This window comes from Mus pahari, chromosome 15 (assembly GCF_900095145.1).
Source record: "Mus pahari chromosome 15, PAHARI_EIJ_v1.1, whole genome shotgun sequence".
Taxonomy (NCBI): Eukaryota; Metazoa; Chordata; class Mammalia; order Rodentia; family Muridae; genus Mus; species Mus pahari.
In genome coordinates this window covers 4,980,190-4,999,702 of record NC_034604.1, presented here as the reverse complement: position 1 = coordinate 4,999,702, position 19,513 = coordinate 4,980,190, and the positions used below count along the sequence as shown (strand labels likewise).

The 19,513-nt window shown below is 39.3% G+C and overlaps 1 pseudogene; it reads right to left on the bottom strand.

Annotated features, from left to right (window-relative positions):
• Positions 1-278: 278 nt before the first annotated feature.
• On the bottom strand, positions 279-547 carry LOC110333432 (annotated as a pseudogene).
• Positions 548-19,513: the final 18,966 nt, after the last annotated feature.

Sequence of the window (19,513 nt, the reverse complement as noted above, 5' to 3'; positions counted from 1 at the left end):
TAGTACTATTTATATCAATGTGGTGTGTGAAATCTGCTCTTCTTACTACATAGTAAATTACATTTCAAAGGATCCTGACAAAATCTGTTGGTATTCATGTCATCAGGTGAGTTCTTGTATTTATTTGGTTTTCCTTCCTAGGAGCCTGTGAGTTGGCTAGACTTCTAGCATTAGTAGCTTGCCTTTCTCTGCTTACTGGGCGCCAACTTTGGTCCAGTTTTCACAGCATTTTTTTTTTAAAGCTGTCACAGGTAGTTATCACTTTGATTTGTAACAAATTATTTGCGATTTCTTCTGCTCAAAAAGTTCTTGGAGACAATTCCATCAGCCTTAGCCAACAGGAGAATAGAATCATCTGACTCGTCCATCCTGTGAATCTACAGATGCCATAGGTTTAAAACTGGCCATTAAACCGGTCTGTGCACCTGTCAACCTTGGCCACATGCATCTGGATGGATGTGTGGTCCTTGGCAGCAATGATGCAGCTGCTTCCAGAGCATTTCCAAGGCAACTACAGGTCCACAAACTTGCTGGTGTCATTCTGCATGCTGAGGCCATCCCTGCTCACTGGTTCAGTGAGAGCACAGGAAAAAAAAAGACTCGCAGCATTTTTAGTAGCTCTTTTCAGTGCCCACAGCTGGCCCTACTTATTGACAACACCCCATATTTACAACATAGTGTCCACACCTTTTTGTGATCCCAGATTAATCTTTCCAGGAGGCAAACTTCATTTTGTTACTCCTTCAGGATGAAATTGAAGATCATGATTTGCTTTCACAATGCCTTTCAATTCCCCCCCCCCCCCCCGAGATCACTTGGCTTTTTAGAGGTTTGGGTTTTGCCATTCTGCCCAAGCTGGCTTTGTATTTTCAACATAGCCTGAACTAATCTCAAACTTTGAACCGTTTGCCTCCACCACCTAAGTACTATATGATGTTACATGTGACAGCATCTAAACTCTCATGTAACTCTGCCACTGGGACTGAGAAGTTGCAATTCCCTTCATACGATGGCCTTTTCCAATTTCTGTACCTCCAGATTGGGCAAATTCATCTTTTCCTTTGATCATCTTTATACTCATTTTATCTGTGTGGTTTTGTGTGTGTGTGTGTGTGTGTGTGTGTGTGTGTGTGTGTGTGTGTTCATGTCTGTGTTTGCATTACGTATGTGAAGGCCCAGAGGTTATTACTGGATGTCCTCCCCCTTCAGTTTCCACATTATTTGGTAAGAAAAGATCTCTCTCTCTCTCTCTCTCTCTCTCTCTCTCTCTCTCTCTCTCTCGTATTTTTTAAATTAATTAATTTTTTACACTCCATATTTCATACCCCCATCCACCCTCCAACTGTTCCACATCCCATACCTCCTTCCCAACCCCCTGTCTCCACATAGATGTAGTCACCCCCCACCCTATCTGACCTCTAAACTCCCTGGGGTTTCCAGTCTCTTGAGGGTTAGCTGCATCATCTCTGAATGAACACAGACCCGGCAGTCCTCTACTGTATGTGTGTTGGGGGCCTCATATAAGCTGGTGTACACTGCCTGTTAGGTGGTTCAGTGTTTGAGAGATGAAATGCCCTACAGTAGGGAGAAGGAACTTATAAAGCCCACCTCCAGCAGGAAAACAGGACATCAACTGAAGGATGGGGTTCCATCCCACAGTCACAATTCTGACCCATAATTGTTCCTATCTGAAAGAATTACAGGGCTGGAAACAGAGAGGATCCTGAGGAAAAGAAGGTCCAGCAACAGGCCCAAAGTGGGATCCAGCTCAAGGGGAGGTCCTAAGGCCTGACACTATTACTGAGGCTATGGAGCACTCACAAGAAGGGACCTAGCATGACTGCCCTCCAAAAGACCCAACAAGCAGCTGAAAGAGTCAGATGTAGATACCCAACCAATGGACAGAAGCAGCTGACCCTTGTTGTTAAATTAGGGAGGGCTGAAAGAAGCTGAGGAGATCTCTTGATGAACCTAGAGTTTGCTAATGTAGTAGGCTGCCAGGCCCGCAAAACCCACAGATGCTCTGTTTCCGAATCCCAAGTGCTGAGATCAACTGGTATGCACTGCATTGCCACACTTGGCTTTGAGTGGTTTTCTGGGGCTTGAACTCAGTTACTCATGCTTATGTGATAAAGACTTTATTGACTGAACTATCATCCTAGATCACCCCTTACTTTCTTGACAATCACAATTAGCATTGTTTTAGTATGTTAAGATTATTTGCATAAAGTTCTTGGATACTTTCTAGTATATAATAAGTAGGTATTTTCTGGTATACAGCCTCTCTCCTCTTTTCTCTCTCTCTCTCTCTCTCTCTCTCTCTCTCTCTCTCTCTCTCTCTCTCTCTCTCTCTCTGCCTAATTAAGATGTTTGGTACCAGGAAAGCATGTTAGGTACCTAAGTTGACTTGAGTGGCTTACTCCTCTCGTACATACCCAGTGGAGTCATAATAGTGACATGGCAGTTTTTCTCATCCAGTGGAGTCATAATAGTGACACAGCAGTTTTTCTCATTGTTGACGTATTTGTTCATCTCAATCTCCTTTTCCCAACTTAGTTCTTGTGGCTATTCATACTTTAGAGTTTATATAGCCTGTGTTATATTAGAGGAAGTCCTGTTTGCTGAACATATGCAGTATGAATCATCAATAAAACTAGAAGCTGTCTATATCTGGACTAATTAATTTAATTAGACTTTTATTTTCTCAACGCAGATGGAAATTTGTGAATACATGCCAAATTTACATAGAACTTGTTACTGAAAACCTAACTGATGCATGTTATGAAACTTTACAACCATGTATAAAATATCCAACTTGACAATTTCCTCAGAGTGATAAACTGGTGCCAGGAATCCACATTCAAAGGAAGTTAAGTAGTGATTAGTTAATTTATAGAACTTCCTTTTTACTAAGAGGTTGTCTGGTAATTTTAGCCACTGTGTGCTCCTATGTGGCAGCAGAAAAAGCTGATTTGCATTGCTTATTCTGAGACAAACTTTTTTTTGTCTTCACAAAATTATAGCTTTATTGTGAAGATGTATCTTAGAGTGGATGATCTGTCTCAACATCTGCATTGATCCAGTCAACCTTGCTGCTGCTATTGTCATGTTTGACACAACTCTCTGTGTGTTTCTCAATGTGTATGCTAAATGTGTGTATGTTTGTGTACATGTATATGTTAATATGTAAGCATATGCATGTTCAGGTAGAGTGTGTGTGTGTCTCTGTGTGTGTGTCTCTGTGTGTGTGTCTCTGTGTGTGTGTATTTAGGCCAGAGGCTGATATTGTGTGTTTTCCTCAGTCACTTTGATGAAGTCCTTCACTGAACCAGGAACTCCTCAGTTAGCCTAGACTGTTAGAATGTCTTGACATAGAAACCCCAGGAATCTTTCTGTCTTCACCTCTGTAGGCTCATCATTGGGTTCCTGGTCTTCATGCTTGCACAGTGCTGCCATCCCAGATCTTATGGTTGTTAATCTCAAAGGCCAACTGGACAATTGAAAATTTCCAATCTACAGGTTGGTGGAACCCTTTGAGATAATTCCAACCAACGTGATTCTTATTTGCCCATTACATACCTTTATGGCTATTTTGAAATATGATCAAGAAAGCACCAGAGTCAACAATTAAAGAATTATTTTTTACTTCTAATTTAACAGCTTGCTTGTACAGAGGGTAGGGATGAAAGCTGAAACTGTTGAGTAGCAGTTCTTACTTACTAGGTGATTATTCATTTTGAGGTGAGCATTACCTGTATAAGTGAGATGTAGCAGCCATTTGACTAACTAGACAGTTAAGTCTAGACACTGGAGGAAATTGATATGATGTAGTTTCCTGATATGATATAACCAGATCCATGCCACAGCAACTGTGTAGTATTTTGCCAAAAAGTAATTAAGTTAAATATAATCACAAGGATCTTCAGAAAAGTCCACAATATGGGGTACTTTATGAGAAGACGGGCTTGGGGTGGGGCTAGAGCAATGGCGCAGAAGGTAAAATACTTGCTGGGTAAGCATGAGAACCCCTTCCATGAGAGTTTTGTTCCCAATTCTAAGAAGTGGCAAAGTCTCCACATTTTGGTCTTCCTTCTTCTTGAGTTTTATGTGTTTTACAAATTGTATCTTGGGTATTCTAGGTTTCAGGGCTATTATCCACTTATCAGTGAGTGCACATTATGTGAGTTCCTTTGTGATTGGGTTACCTCACTCAGGATCCATCCATTTGTCGAGGAATTTCATAAATTCATTGTTTTTAATAGCTGAGTAGTATTCCATTGTGTAAATGTACCACATTTTCTGTATCCATTCCTCTGTTGAGGGACATCTGGGTTCTTTCCAGCTTCTGCCTATTATAAATACGGCTGCTATGAACATAGTGGATCATGTGTTCTTATTACCAGTTGGAACATCTTCTGGATATATGCCCAGGAGAGGTATTGCTGGATCCTCTGGTAGTACTTACTATGTCCAATTTTCTGAGGAACCGCCAGACTGATTTCCAGAGTGGTTTTACAAGCTTGCAGTCCCACCAAAAATGGAGGAGTGTTACTCTTTCTCCACATGATTAAGGATGGTGAACATTTATTGAGGTGTTTCTCAGCCATTCGATATTCCCCAGTTGAGAATTCTTTGTTTAGCTCTGTGCCCTATTTTTTAATGGGGTTATTTGGTTTTCTGGAGTCTGTCTTCTTGAGTTCCTTATATATAGTGGATATTAGTCCCCTATCTGATTTAGGATTTGTAAAGATACTTTCCCAATCTGTTGGTGGCCTTTTTGTCTTGTTGACAGTGTCTTTTGCCTTACAGAAGCTTTGCAATTTTATGAGGTCCCATTTGTCATTTCTCGATCTTACAGCACAAGCCTTTACAGTTCTATTCAGGAATTTTTCACCCTGTGACTGGCTTCAGTCCCTTGGTCAATCAATCTCCTGTCCACACCACCTGCTTGTCAACACCACTTAATCAGATTAGGAGGTGAAACAATTTTTAGGGCTAGTACAACCAATTAACCCTATTTATGTTTTCATGTTTATATGTGCATTCAAAAGCATGTCATCTCCTACTGAAAGAGCTTTTAATAGATAAAAGTTAGCATAAAATTAAAGCATAGGGAAGCATTTCAATATATAATTCACAGGAATTTGTTTTTTTTAAAGTAATATGTAATGCAATGCTTTATCTTACAATTGAATGAACCATAGATAAATAACATTTGGGTAAATAACTTTGTATAATGTTGGTGTTTAAAGTGAATTCATAAATATCATACAACAATGGAGAATGATCTTGTGCAGATGGACTTGGTGATTTTAGCAAAATACATCAATGATATCAGTTGTCCAGTGTGATCAGATTACACACCACAGACTGTCACCTGCAGTGAAAATCAGGTGTTTTTTGACTGCTGATGAGGAAAAGACATAAGCATGAAACAAATAAAAATGAGAGAAAACCACAATAAGCACTAGCCTCCACAATAAGCACTAGCCTAGCATTCCTTACATTTATCACGATACCGGGAATGCTTTAAAATGCATATTAATAGGCAGAATTGAGCAGTACATCTCCATGTGTATCACCCAACTTTAGCTACTTTCATGTTCCCTAAGACTTGTCCGGTATCTCTCTATTTACTTTGAAATAGCCAGAGAATGTGGCTTATGTAGATATGGTATAAAATCAGATTTATTTAATGTGGGTGTGTATATAACACTTTAAGGGTAAGTAATTGTGTGTGTGTGTGAGAGAGAGACACAGAAAGAGAGAGAGAGAGAGAGAGAGAGAGAGAGAGAGAGAGAGAGAGAGAGAAAGACAGAGAGAGACAGAGAGAGACAGAGACAGAGAAACAGAGACAGAGACAGAAAGGGCTAGGGAGAGAATCCATGCATGTACAAATGTAAAGGCCCAAAGTAGTTGAATCCCTCATATTTCAACTTATCACCATTTTCAGCATTCCTGGCTTGTTATATGGGTGCTACAATCTGAATTTGGGCCCTCATCAGATTGTCACAAATTCTCTTGACCACTGAGTAATCTTTACAGCTACTGAAAGTCTTATTGAAGTTTCTTCTGGATCTAAAGTTTTAAAATTTGTTACCTTGATGGATACTGAATATATATGAATCCATATTACAATGTATACATATACTTATTCACATATATAATATCACTAGTCTATTATTTCAATATTGGAACATATGTATTAATTTTATATATAGGTATATAATAGATCACACTGGTATAGACATATGTATATAGGTATATCAATATGTATATGTATGTATATATATGTGTGTATGTGTGTAATCATATATGTAATATTTAAGAGTTTCAGTATTTCCCATGTGGCTATACTGATTTATGTTCCAACAGCCATGTGAAAAATTTCCATCTCTTTACATCTTTGCCAACACTTGTAATTACTTTTTTCTTTGGAAATCACCTCTTCAAACAGGTCTGAAGCGGCATTTCATTGTGGTTTTGATGTAGGAGGTACAGTGGTACTGGGTACCCAAATCATACAACTGGGGGCATTTGAAGGTTTTTCTTGAGAAATATTTTTCAAACCTAATCACAGGTTTTTCAATGTTTGATTTTTAACTTAATTTTATCTCCTTGTATGCGCATGTCTCTTTGTTGTGGATATGTGCCTTTGAGAACAGGTGCACAGGTTGGGGCAGGAGAGGGTGTCTGATTCCTGTAGTTGAAGTTAAAGGTAAGCCACCCAACAAGAGCTCTAGGAAACAAACTTGGGTCTCCTGGAACCACAGCAAGTGCTTTAAATACCCAACACATCTCTCCAGCTCATATATATATATATATATATATATATATATATATATATATATATATATATTAACTCTGACATAGTTTAACTCTGACATTTAATTCTTTGGGTTTTGAATATTTTGGGAATTTTGCACATAGTTAGCTTCAGTTTTCAACTTGGAAGATGGAACCTCAACTGAGGAATTGCCTCCATTGGACTGGCCTGTGGGCATGTGTGTGGGGAAACTTCCTAATTGCTGATCAATGTAGAAAGAGTTCATTGTGGCATAGAGATCATTGTGGCCAGTGAGATGCCTGGGTAGATGGTCCTGGGACAACTCAGGAAAGGAGCTGAACATTTCTCTATTCTTTTGCTTGTGTTCTTACTTCGAGGTTTTTGCCTTGAGTTCCTGCCTCCACTTTTCTAGACCTACAAGTCAAATAAATCCTTTCCTTCCAAGTTGTTCTTTGTCAGTGTTATATCACAGCAAGAAGCAAATTAGGACACATCTTTCAGATTTATGGTTGACAAAATTTTTTTTACCATTTCATATGACTTGCAATGTCATGTTGTACATCCTTAGAATATAAAATTGGTACATTAAAAAGACATTCCCATCCAGGAATTAGTCTCTTGATGCATTATTCATAATATTCAATGCAAGGGAATACTTTGGCATCCATGAACATGTGGTTGGTTCCAAAAAGCATAGCAAGGGGCTGGGAAAATGCTTCAGGCAGTAAAATACTTTCAGCACAAAGATGAGGACCTGAGTTTCACCCGTAGAGCCCATTCAAAAAGAACTGACCAAGGTAGCATGTGTTTCTTATCCCTGCACTGAGAAGCAGAGCAGGTGGTTCCCTAGGGCTTACTGGCGATGAAGTGTAGCCTAGTTCACAAGATCTATGTTAGCAAAGATCACTGGTTCAAGAAACAAGAAATTGACTGTGTTTTTGGTCAAAAAGCCATAGTGAAGGAGGCCATAGACTCTAGGAAGAAACTGACTATTGTTATTCATCTAAATTGACATGAAAACAAACTGTAACTTAAGTATTTATGTTTGTACCCATGGACAAATGTTACTTTTGTAATTAGTTAGAGAAGGTTCTCTGTAACAAGTGTAGTCTGTGGCTATTCATAGTGCTTAGAATATATGATAGTTTAGTGCTCATCAGACACATCTAAGGTTTAGGAACATTAATACTCTTTCCCTTAAGATTCAGTTGGAGAGAGCAGAGAGGAAAGAATGCAAGAGCCCAAAGGTAAGAAGAAAATGTTATATCAGAATGTCACACAGCCATAGCAAATGTTGTCTTAATAGCAACTATAAGATCTTTTCTGATAGTTCTACACAAGAATGGGCCTGTCAGCAGACTGTCATGGACGATAGGTGCTGTTCTTTCCCACTGAATTATTAGCAACTAATAGATTCTAAAAGAATGATATTCATTATCTCCATTACACACCCAAGAGGGAGTCCAGCAGACTCCAATGGGTAGTTCCAAACCTACTCTCACAGAGACATTCCTGACAAAAATCAGTTGTTCACAAACAAGGCAGAAAGGCAAGAACTTGGGAAAAGGACCAGCAGGAATGAGGAGGCATTGGGTTTGGCAGGTAAGGAGAAGATGTGAGATGTCAAGGAGAATGAGAATAAACAGAGTGTGCTATATACATGTGTGAAACTATCAAAGAGCAAATATAATCAATACAAAAGAAAAAAGAAAGGAAAAAGAACGTAGATGGCTCCCAAGATAGCAGCCCAAAATTGGGTTCCAATCTCTAAGTGCACCAACACATACACCTGCACCTGCAAACAGATGAACATGTCCGAATATGCACATACATATGTTTATAAAGAAAAAGAAACATGACCGAGTGGAACTTTTTTTCAACCTTGAAAAGAAAGAAACTTGTCAATTTTGAAAAATACAGCTAGGCTGAGTGAAATAAGCCAGTGACTGGATGACAAATGTTAGTTATCATAGTTATTTGTGGTGTATCTAAAAATTCATATCAGTCTTAACAGCAGAGCTAGAATAGCATTTACCTGGACCTGAGGTGTGGGGAGAGCTGTATTTCAAATTATCCAAGGGTGTAACTCACGTCTGAGGGCACTGTACAGATACAGTGTAAAAGCCAGTGACTTAAGGAGACAGACTCACACAGCTGAAATGTGATGAGGTATCTCATATGTCCTCATGCATTGGTGTTGCTGTGTCAGCTTGGCTGTGGATTCCACCCACATAGTTGACATACATACAAACATTGCACCCTTTGTATTCTGCAATATATACACATTTTAATTTGTCAATAATAGCACAATAATCCAAGCAAAAAAAGAGAAAAATGTTTAAGAGGAAACTTTCTATTGAACAGAATGTTCCAGTGATATATGTGACCAATTAACACTTTTGTTCATCGTCTCAAACCTCCATTGAACAAGAATTTTCATTGCTTGAGCACATGCCCATCTGCTACACACTCTCCTCTTACACATTTACTGGAGTCTGCAGATTGCTGCATTTTTCTCTCCTTCTTTCCCAAGTCAGACTGCAATTTTTTTTTTCTTTCTCTGGCAGGATTTCCATAAATTTAATCCTAGTTATCTGGATTTGTATCACACATGAATATATATCCATGTGTAAATTATTTATTTATATAAATGCTGTTTTCTTTTCTTTCTCCATCTTGGCCAGTGCACCATTGTTCTGTGCAGCTAATGCACAGTCTTCTGTCTCTAAGGAATTATTGATTTGGTTGCGGCTGGACCTCTCCAATGCCAGTGAGATTGAAAAATGCTATTTTTATTCAGATTAAAGAATTTGGGATTCAACAAGTCAATAATATATGGAGGATGTCAGACCCATTTCTACCCCGCACAGTGTTTTCAGAGACCCTTGGGTATGGAGTAAACATGTATGGATTATTCAAGTCTGACTGTTCACCTCTTCCATCTTAATTCCACTTTGAGATAATAGCCATGCAGACTTTCTGGAGCAGAAAGTCAATTGAACTACAAAGGCCACACTGCATCATTGATTTCTAGAAGCAGCCATAGTGCTTTGTAAGAAATAAAATATCGATTAAAACAAACTAAAGCGATTTTCTGTGCTTTCTTCATTTAGAGTTGTTTTATTTAACATTTGACCTCAGTTGAAGTTATGCAAAAATTATGAGAATCTTTGAGACTAATTATTAGAGACTCATTTGATAGCTGTGGGTATGAACCTACGGGATGTTTATTTTAGTTTCAGAAAATTACTTTTCCTACATACTCAGCATTTTACTGGTAGTATGGTCAGAAATTATTTTACTATGATATTAATTTGGCTCTGAGTCTTGGCAGAGAGTGAGATTGTGTTAAGGTTACACTGAAAACAGTTTTTAAAAAACTGTCACAGGGAATCATTTACAAATGACAACATTCTTGACAGTTTCAGAATGTAATGTAAGAAATGGTCATTATCACTGTTTCCATAACAGAGTCTCACAGCTAGAAAACACACAGCCTTAACATTAAATGGAAGTGTTGAAAAGAAGCAGGCACCATTGAAATAACTCCAAGTGTTCCAGAGAACTTAAGCTGAGGTTAAGGTGTCCAAGTCACTTCAGAAATGATGGTTTCCTCTTGGCCCAATTAGAAAACCTGAATGTGTTACGTCATGATTCTTGGCAGTCTAATTGCACATAAAATTCCTTTCCAAATCATAATGTACTGTTTCTGTTTCTGTAGCAAACAAAAGGAGAATTATAAAATGGGGAGAGGTCTCATGCAGCATTGGTGGCCAGTTTGAAGGAAATTGAAGTTTACCTCTGTTCATTTTAACTCCACCTACCAGCAGCAGGCAGTGGCATTTTTATTGTATTTTGTTTTAATGAGTGTAGTGAGATTTCATTACCCTCATTTAAATAGAATGGCTCTCCATGTCTGCTCTCTGACTGGACTCCTAGCAGATTCCATAGGGCCATGATGGCCCCAAAACAAGCTGAACAGAGTCCTCTGTGGCCAAGGCTTTGGAAACCTAAAGTTTCTTACCCATACCAAAGGAGAAACTTTCTATTCAGACTACTGCTATGAGTCACTTACTCTTCAGTTTAAATTCTTCCTTTAATAAAAACAGCTTTTGTGTTTTTTTATTGTTCTTTACATATAGCAACAATTAGAGAAAATTTTGTGTTCCTCTTAGGTGAGAAAAGGGGACAGCTAAATTTACAAGAAAAGACACTACCAGAACTGTTTTTTATTTTTTAAGTGATATATATTTTTTTATTTTATTGGATGTTTTATTTATTTACATTTAAAATGTTATCCCCTTTCCAGATTTCCCCTCCAGAAAGCCTGTATCCCTCCCACCCTTCCTCCCCCTGCTTCTCTGAATGTGCTTACACTCCCACCCACCCACTCCCACCTCCCTACCCTGGCATTCCTGGGGCATCAAGCTATCCCAGGACCAAAGGCCTCTCCTTCCATTGATGTCCTACAAGGCCATCCTCTGCTACATATACAGCTGGAGTCATAGTGTCTGGGTTTGTTGTCTGCATATGGGATGGATCCCCAGGTGAGGAAGTCTCTGGATGGCCTTTCCTTCCGTTTCTGCTCTACACTTTGTCTCCGTATTTCCTCCCATGAATATTTTGTTCCCCCTTCTAAGAAGGACTGAAGCATCCACACTTTTGTCTTCTTTCTTCTTGAGCTTCATGTGGTCTGTGAATTGTATCGGGTAGTCTGAGCTTTTAGGCTAATATCCACTTATCAATGAGTTCATACCATGTGTGTTCTTTTGTGACTGGGTTGCCTCATTCAGGATGATATTTTATTTTCCTTTCTTTTCTTTTCTTTTGTTTTTGTTTTTGTTTTTGTTTTTCGAGACAGGGTTTCTCTGTGTAGCCTTGGCTATCCTGGAACTCACACTGTAGACCAGGCTGGCCTTGAACTCAGAAATCTGCCTGCCTCTGCCTCCCAAGTTCTGGGATAAATGACTGGCTAGGATGATATTTTCTAATTCCAAGCATTTGCCTAAGACTTTCATGAATTCATTGTTTTTAATAGCTGAGGAGTACTCCATTGGGTAAATGTACCACATTTTCTGTATCCATTCCTCAGTTAAAGGAAATCTAGGTTCTTTCCAGCTCCAGGCTATTATAAATAAGGCTGCTATGAACACAGTGGAGAATGTGTCCTTGTTATATGTTGGAGCATCTTTTAGGTATATGCCTAGGAGTGGTATAGCGATGTCCTCAGGTAATACTATGTCCAAGTTTCTTAAGAATGGCCAGACTTATTTCCAGGGTAGTTGTTCCAGCTTGCAATCCCACCAGCAATGGAGGAATGTTATTCTTTCTCCACACCCTTGCCAGCATCTACTGTCACCTGAGTTTTTGATCTTAGCCATTCTGACTGGTGTGAGGTAGAATCTCAGGGTTATTTTGATTGCATTTCCCTGATAACTAAGGATGTTGAACATTTCTTTAGGTACTTATCAGCCATTCAGTATTCCTCAGTTGATTATTCTTTGTTTAGCTCTGTACACCATTTTTAATAGGGTTATTTGGTTCTCTGGAGCCTAACATCTTGAGTTCTTCATATATATTGGATATTAGCCCTTTATTGGATGTAGGGTTGGTAAAGATCTTTTCCCAATCTGTTGGTTGTCATTTTGTTCTATTGACAGTGTCCTTTGTCTTACTGAAGTGTTGCAATTTTATGAGGTCCCATTTGTCGATTGTTGATCTTAAATCGTAAGCTGTTGGGGTTCTGTTCAGGAAAATTTCCCATGTGCCAATGGGGTTGAGATTCTTCCCCACTTTCTCTTCTATTAGTTGCAGTGTATCTGGTTACATGTGTAGATCCTTGATCCATTTGTACTTGAGCTTTGTACAAGGAGATAAGAGTGGATCAATTTGCATTCCTCTACTTGCTGACCACTAGTTGAACCAGCATCATTTGTTGAATATGCTGTCTGTTTTCCACGACATGGTTTTAGCTCCTTTGTCAAAGATCAAGTGACCATAGGTGTGTGGGTTAATTTCTTGGTCTTCACTATTGCATATGCCAGCAAGATTTTGCTGAAAGGAACCCTGATATAGCTGTCTCTAGTGAGGCTATGCCAGTGCCTGGCAAACACAGAAGTGGATGCTCACAGTCAGCTATTGGATGGAACACAGGGCCCCCAATGGAGGAGCTAGAGAAAATATCCAAGGAGCTGAAGGGGTCTGCAACCCTGTAGGTGGAACAACAATATGAACTAATCAGTACCCCTAGAGCTTGTGTCTCTAGCTGCATATGTAGCAGAAGATGGCCTAGTCAGCCATCATTGGGAAGAGAGGCCCCTTGGTCTTGCAAACTTTATATGCCCCAGTACAGGGGAATGCCAGGGCCAAGAAGTGGGAGTGGGTGGGTAGGGGAGCAGGGGCAGGGGGGGGGAGGGTATAGGGGACTTTAGGGATAGCATTTGAAATGTAAATGAAGAAAATACCTAATAAAATTTGGGCGAAAAATTTCTGGGTCTTCAATTCTGTTTCATTGAACTTTGCCAGTTTCTGTACCAATATGTTGTTGTTGTTGTTGTTGTTGTATCACCATTGTTCTATAATGCAGCTTGAGGTCAGGGATAGTGAGTCCTCCAGAATTTCTTTTATTGTTGAGAATAGTTTTTGGCATTCTGGGTTTTATGATAGTATTCTTAAGTGACCCCACAAATTCCACCATAGAACTCTTAAACCTGATAAACAACTTCAGTAAAGTGGCTGGATATAAAAATTATCTCAAATAAATCAGTAGCCTTCTACTGAAATGTTAAACAGGCTGAGAAAGAAATTATGGAAACAACATCCTTCACAATAGACACAAATAATATAAAATACCTTGGTGACTCTAACCAAGCAAGTCAAAGATCTATATAACAAGAACTTCACGTCTCTGAAGAAAAAAAATTGAAGAAGATCTCAAAAGACAGAAAGATCTCCCATGCTCATGGGTTGGCAGGATTAATATAGTAAAAATGGCTATCTTGCCGAAAGCAATCTACAGATTCAATGCAATCCCCATCAAAATTCCAATTCAATCCTTCTTAGAGTTAGAAAGAGCAATTTGCAAATTCACTTGGAATAACCAAAACTGTTTTATTTTGCTGTTTTAAGCACCCTTACCCAGTGGCAGTCCTGAAGGTGTAAAGACTATCTTGCCTCTCTGCTAAACTAAGAGCCCAAGGTTCAAGGCTGTACAGCTGGATCTGCCTGAGCTGAGTTCAAAGAGTTTACCCTGACCCAAGGTTTGCTTTATAGCCATATACGAACAATCTTAGGCATAAGTAGCAAATACTCACACATCCTACGGATTAATATACAGCACTGTTCCAAAATAACCATGATGAATGAGTAGTTTCTAGCTGAGACCACTGATCTTTGCTACTGCACAACTACTCATCTGGTCTCAAATACACAGGATTGCTTCAATCCGTGTAGCTGAAGATGACCTCCAGAACTCCTGATCCTCTTGCCTCTACCTATGTGCTGCTGGAATCACCTCCAGTTTTAATGGTGCTGTGGGTACAACCACTTTTCACATCATTCTAGGACAGCGCTTTGCCTACTGTGCTATACTGCTAGCTCTCAGTTGTTAAAGAGCCAGTGTCTCAAATCCGGGGCCAGGACAAGGATATGCACTATGCTCCATGCTTAGACAACACTTGTTTTAGCCATCTATTCCCCCTGTCTTGAAGGTCTTCTGGATTTGAATAAGGGATTTCCATTTTTGTTTTGCAAAGACTGGGTAATTGTTTGTAAACTGGAGTTTACAAACAATCCTTTCTCCCCTCTCCTGCTGAGCTGCATGGCTTGTCTGGGATATGGCGTTTAGCACAATTTTACCTTTCTGTGCAGTCATTAGGCTCCATTTCACAGTGTTTAAATTACTGCAGATGGGAACTTCCCGTGTCTCAGCACTGGCAAAGAATCAGGCTCACAGCAGGGCCCACGAGGCCCACAGGGGAGCTGCCTGTTTCCAGCTTTAAAATTATAAGCTCTTGACAGCTTATTTACATAACTGCAGAATCATGACTCTACAGCACATTTACATGTGACATAATGACTGGAGAGTCCATTTGATTAGGCTTTTTCCTTAAAATATAATTTTCAATAAATAAATCTCCCTTAGGCAGGAAGATGGGGCATTTTATAACACTCGTGTTTTCTTCCCTAAGTGTCCCCACTTACTATGGCCTCCATATAAGGCTTATGTGAAAAGAGAGATCACAGCATTTTTATTTATTTTAGTTATTAATTTTTCCCCAGACAGGGTCACATGTATTCCAGGCTGACCTTGAAGTTGCTATGCAGTAGTTCGGGATGAACTTCTTCAACTTCTATTCCTCCTGTCTCTTCCTCCCACTGCTGGGATTATAGTCACATCACTGGATATTTGGTGGTAGGGATTGAACCCAGGGCTCTGTGCATGCTGTGTGGGAGCTCTGCTAAGCGAGCTATGAGGTCATCTTGTGTTCCTTTTTAATCTTTTCATTGTCTCTTAAAGCCTCACACACAATTAAAGTTTAATTAAAAGATTCATGTCTTAGTTATTTTTAAATTTTCAGGATTCAGTTGAAATGAGAATATGAAAGGAAGGTGAAATCAAGGAAAATGATGACCTTATCACTGGTTGATATTCATATGAGGAAGGATATTGAGGATAATGCACAATGAATGAAACTGTGCTGAAGTAAACACCAGACCTGCTTTGAAGTGTCTGCTGCTCAGGGCTGGGTGCAGAATGCATGGAAGAGAGGGAGGAGGTCTGTGGAGGGTGTTGCTCCAGCCAGGTGATCTCAACTTGATGGCCTCTCTGCCTGCCAACTCTCTGTCAGGGCCAGAGCCCCTGAGTTCCCATTGTGGATTGCTGCCATTCCAGCCCAGCCATAAACCCCTGTGATTTGCAGTCCACCTTCTAATAACCAAGTAAACCAAAACTCTTGAACCTTATAATTAACCAATTAGACTTATATATCAATAAATTCTCAATTTACAAGATGTCAATACAATAATATCAGAATCAAGTGATAATGATGAAAGCTTTATCCAAATTATTCTAACCTTATTATATCATAACTACCTGTGGCTGGTTAAAGTCATGCTGGTTAATGTCTGCCTCCATATTGGCCTTCCCCCTTCTCCCCTCTCTATCTCTGCCACTCTTGGCTCCAGCTCCCTTTTCCCTGTTCAAACAAAGGCCTCCTAATATAATTTGACAAAGAAAATCCTGCAACAGGAGACTTTTGAAATTGGACTCGTATACTGTACATTATAATGTGACCACAGGCTTATTAAGACCAAGGAATAGAATGTGGTAGTTTGGATAAAAATCCCCCCTGTACCTCATGTATTTAAATGCTTGGTCCACAGTTAGTGGAACTGTTTGGGAAGGATTAGGAGATTTTGCTTTGTTGGAGGAGGTGTGTCAATGGGAATAGGCTTTAAAGTTTCAAAAGACTCCTGTAGTTTTTAGTGGTCTCTTTCTCTCTTTCTCTGCCTCATGATTATGAATCAAGATGTGATTTCTCAGCTGTTTTCTGCCATAAAGGACCACAAACCTTTGAAATGTTAAGTTAAATAAAACACTCTCTTTTATAAATTGCTTTGGTCATGATGTTTTGATATAGCAATATAATATAACTAAGATATTCCTCTCATGTATATCTCATTTCTTTGGAAATACTAATATTCAATGGTGAATTATTCTTTCTTTTCCTCTCCTTCCCCTTTTGCTCTCTGCTTTTTCTCTGCCTCTCAATTTTATTTTATTGTGTGTTGATATGCTGTCATGTAGCCAAGTCTCAAGCTTACTGTGTAGATAAGGATAATCTTCAACTTATCATGGCTATTCCTCTACCTCCCAACACATGGCTTATATAGTCCTAGGAACCATATTCATGGCCTTGGTCATGCCAGAAAGCTCTACCAACTTAGCTAAATCCACAGCCCCAAAAGATTTCTTGTGATTATTCAGAAAAAATTATAGTTATCAAATGATGGAACTGATCAAGAGAATATTTGTGGATGGACATTTAAGATTAAGTGGAAAATGAACCTAGCAAGAACCATGTGGTTAGTTCTAGGCTCTAGCAACTTGGCAGCTCCAGGTCTACTCTAAGAGACTCCTGTTTTCAGTGAAAACCAATCTCTACAGCTTCCAGATTCTCAGTAGTTCTGATTCTACTCTGAGCTGTCTAGACAAAAAGAAGTAGTCACATTATCTTCTCAGTTTTTGCCAGATTTGTATGCTTTTAAAGTTCTAAATTTTCTTTCTTTTTCTTTTTTTTCCACAGTATATAACAACAGTATATGTAGATTCTAAGTAGTAGGGAGAACAAAAGATTTATTTAAGTTTAGGGAGCACAGAAAAAAAACTTCCATATAGTCAAATAATTTTGATATGTGATATTTTTATATATTTGCAAACATTTTATAATAATGTTTATTAAAATATTTTGATGATGGTACCACGTTTTTCAATGAGGAATGGGTGGTCTTTTCAGCAAATGCTACTGTTTTGAAAAAAAAAAAAAGATGTTTGCATGTAGAAGGGTGAAAATGGGTCCTTACCTCCTTCCCAAAGTGGATCAAGCATCCAATTAAACATAAAGACCAAAGCTATAAAATGTAGAAAATATTCTAGGAGAGAATAGTTAAACATTGAACTTGACACCAAGAGTACTAAAATCAGGAAAATGAAACAAAACTGGACTTTATAAAAATCAATAATTTTTCACATCAAAGAAAGATGAAAAAGATGATTGCAATCCACAGAATTGAATACTTGTAAGTCATAAGTTAGATAAAGTGTTGGTTGTCTCCCACCCCCACTAACCACTCCCCCTCCAGAGTGCTACCCAGCTCTTCCAGAATACAGCGTATTCAGACCGCCCACTGTCAACGCCCACTCGTCACCCAGACCAACCACTGATGTTGTCACCGTCACCGCCTACTCATTGGACCCGCCTCCTGGACACAGCTCCGCTGAGAATCGGGCCGCACGCCATTGATTGCGACAATGCGACATTGAGAGAGACACAGAGCAGAGACAATGGGACATGTGGGAGAGGGTTGGGTTCTCCCGTGTGTGATTAATAAATAATGTTTCTTCCTTGTAGCTCATCCCTATTTTAGGAAGTTTAGCTCTTCAGTACGAACCCAGTCCAAGGTGTTTTCTGCCCACGCAGACAGGGCGCCTGTGGCGTGACGCAGAAACACACATGTGGCGCCTAGACCCTTCAGTGCTCCCAGAAAGTGAACCACCAACCAAAGTGCATATATGGGCTGAACCTAGCCCCTTAACCATATCTAGCAGATGTGCAGCTTGGTTTCATGCAGGTTCCCAACAACTGGAAAGGGGCCTGTCCATGACTCTGTTACCTGCCTCTGGATCCTGTTCCCTTAACTGAGCTATCTTGTCTGGTCTCAGCGGGAGAGGATGCACCTTGTCCTGCAGTGACTCAATAGGTCAGGGTAGTTTGGTACTCAGAGGAGGTGTCCTAGGAGGAGAAAGGGAGAGGAAAAGGGGAAGGAAGTGTGAGGGGGCTGTGAGGAGAGTGGCAGCTGCAATCAGGATGTAAAGTGAATTAATTAATGAAGGAAAAAGTGTTGGTGAGCGTGTTGGAGATGTAAATGGGAGCAGTCTGTTTACGAGCCCGCATAGCACCCCACACAGGGCTAAGCAGATGATCACTAATGGTTTCAACAATTTCACTATCAGGCATGTATCAGAGATGAAAATAATGATTCAAAAAGATAATGTGCACCTATGCTTAAAGGACATTATCTACCTATGCTTAAAGGACATTATTCTTGATAACAAAGAATCATGAACAAATGAACATAGATGAAACTGGATTTAAATGTGTGCAATAGGAAAGTATCAGCCCCCAAATCTTTGGAATTCTAGTTCATACTATACTGCTTCTAATTTTGAAAACATTTGCTACATGAAATAAGCCACACACAAAGGGACAAATATTGTATCATCCCTTTTTTGTAAGGCAGCTAAAATAGGCAGTTTTATCAAGACAAAATAGAATGAGGGTTGTCAGCAGTATGGAGGGGACTGGAGAACTGATTGCTCAGTGTGAACCCGACTTCAGTTCTGGATGATGAAACGGTCCCTCAGATGCTTAGTAGTGATGGTTACATAGTTATGATTGTTCTCGGATGCTTAGTAGTGATGTTTACATCGATGCTTAGTAGTGATGGTTACATAGTTATGCTTGTTCTTAATGCAGGAAGGTTTAAAGTTAAAGATAATCTAAACAGCATCAAAGAAAAGTTAGCAAGTGAAAAGAGAAACCATAGAAATATTCATATACACACTCCTTCTGTCTTGCAGAACAAACAATGCTGTATGTCCACTTTCCAGGTAAACTGCAAATCAGAGCTGCATATTGACCCAGAGATTCTGCCACCTACAGGAATAATATTGACCTCATTGACTAACTTTCCAGTCAATAACCTACATTAAAAATAAAGTGAGTCATGTTAAATAATTAATTTGTACATTTAAATAGAACTGCAGTTCCTCACTACAGTTTTAAGACCCATTAAGTTTAAGTATCTTCTAAAATATTTCTGTAATGTCCTGCTACAACTAGATCTGAACAGTAAGTCTTTTAGCAAGAAAACTGGTAAACATCAGATGATGAGGGACAGCTGCTACAGGAAGCAATGGGACTGTATAGGTCTATGTGTCTTTCT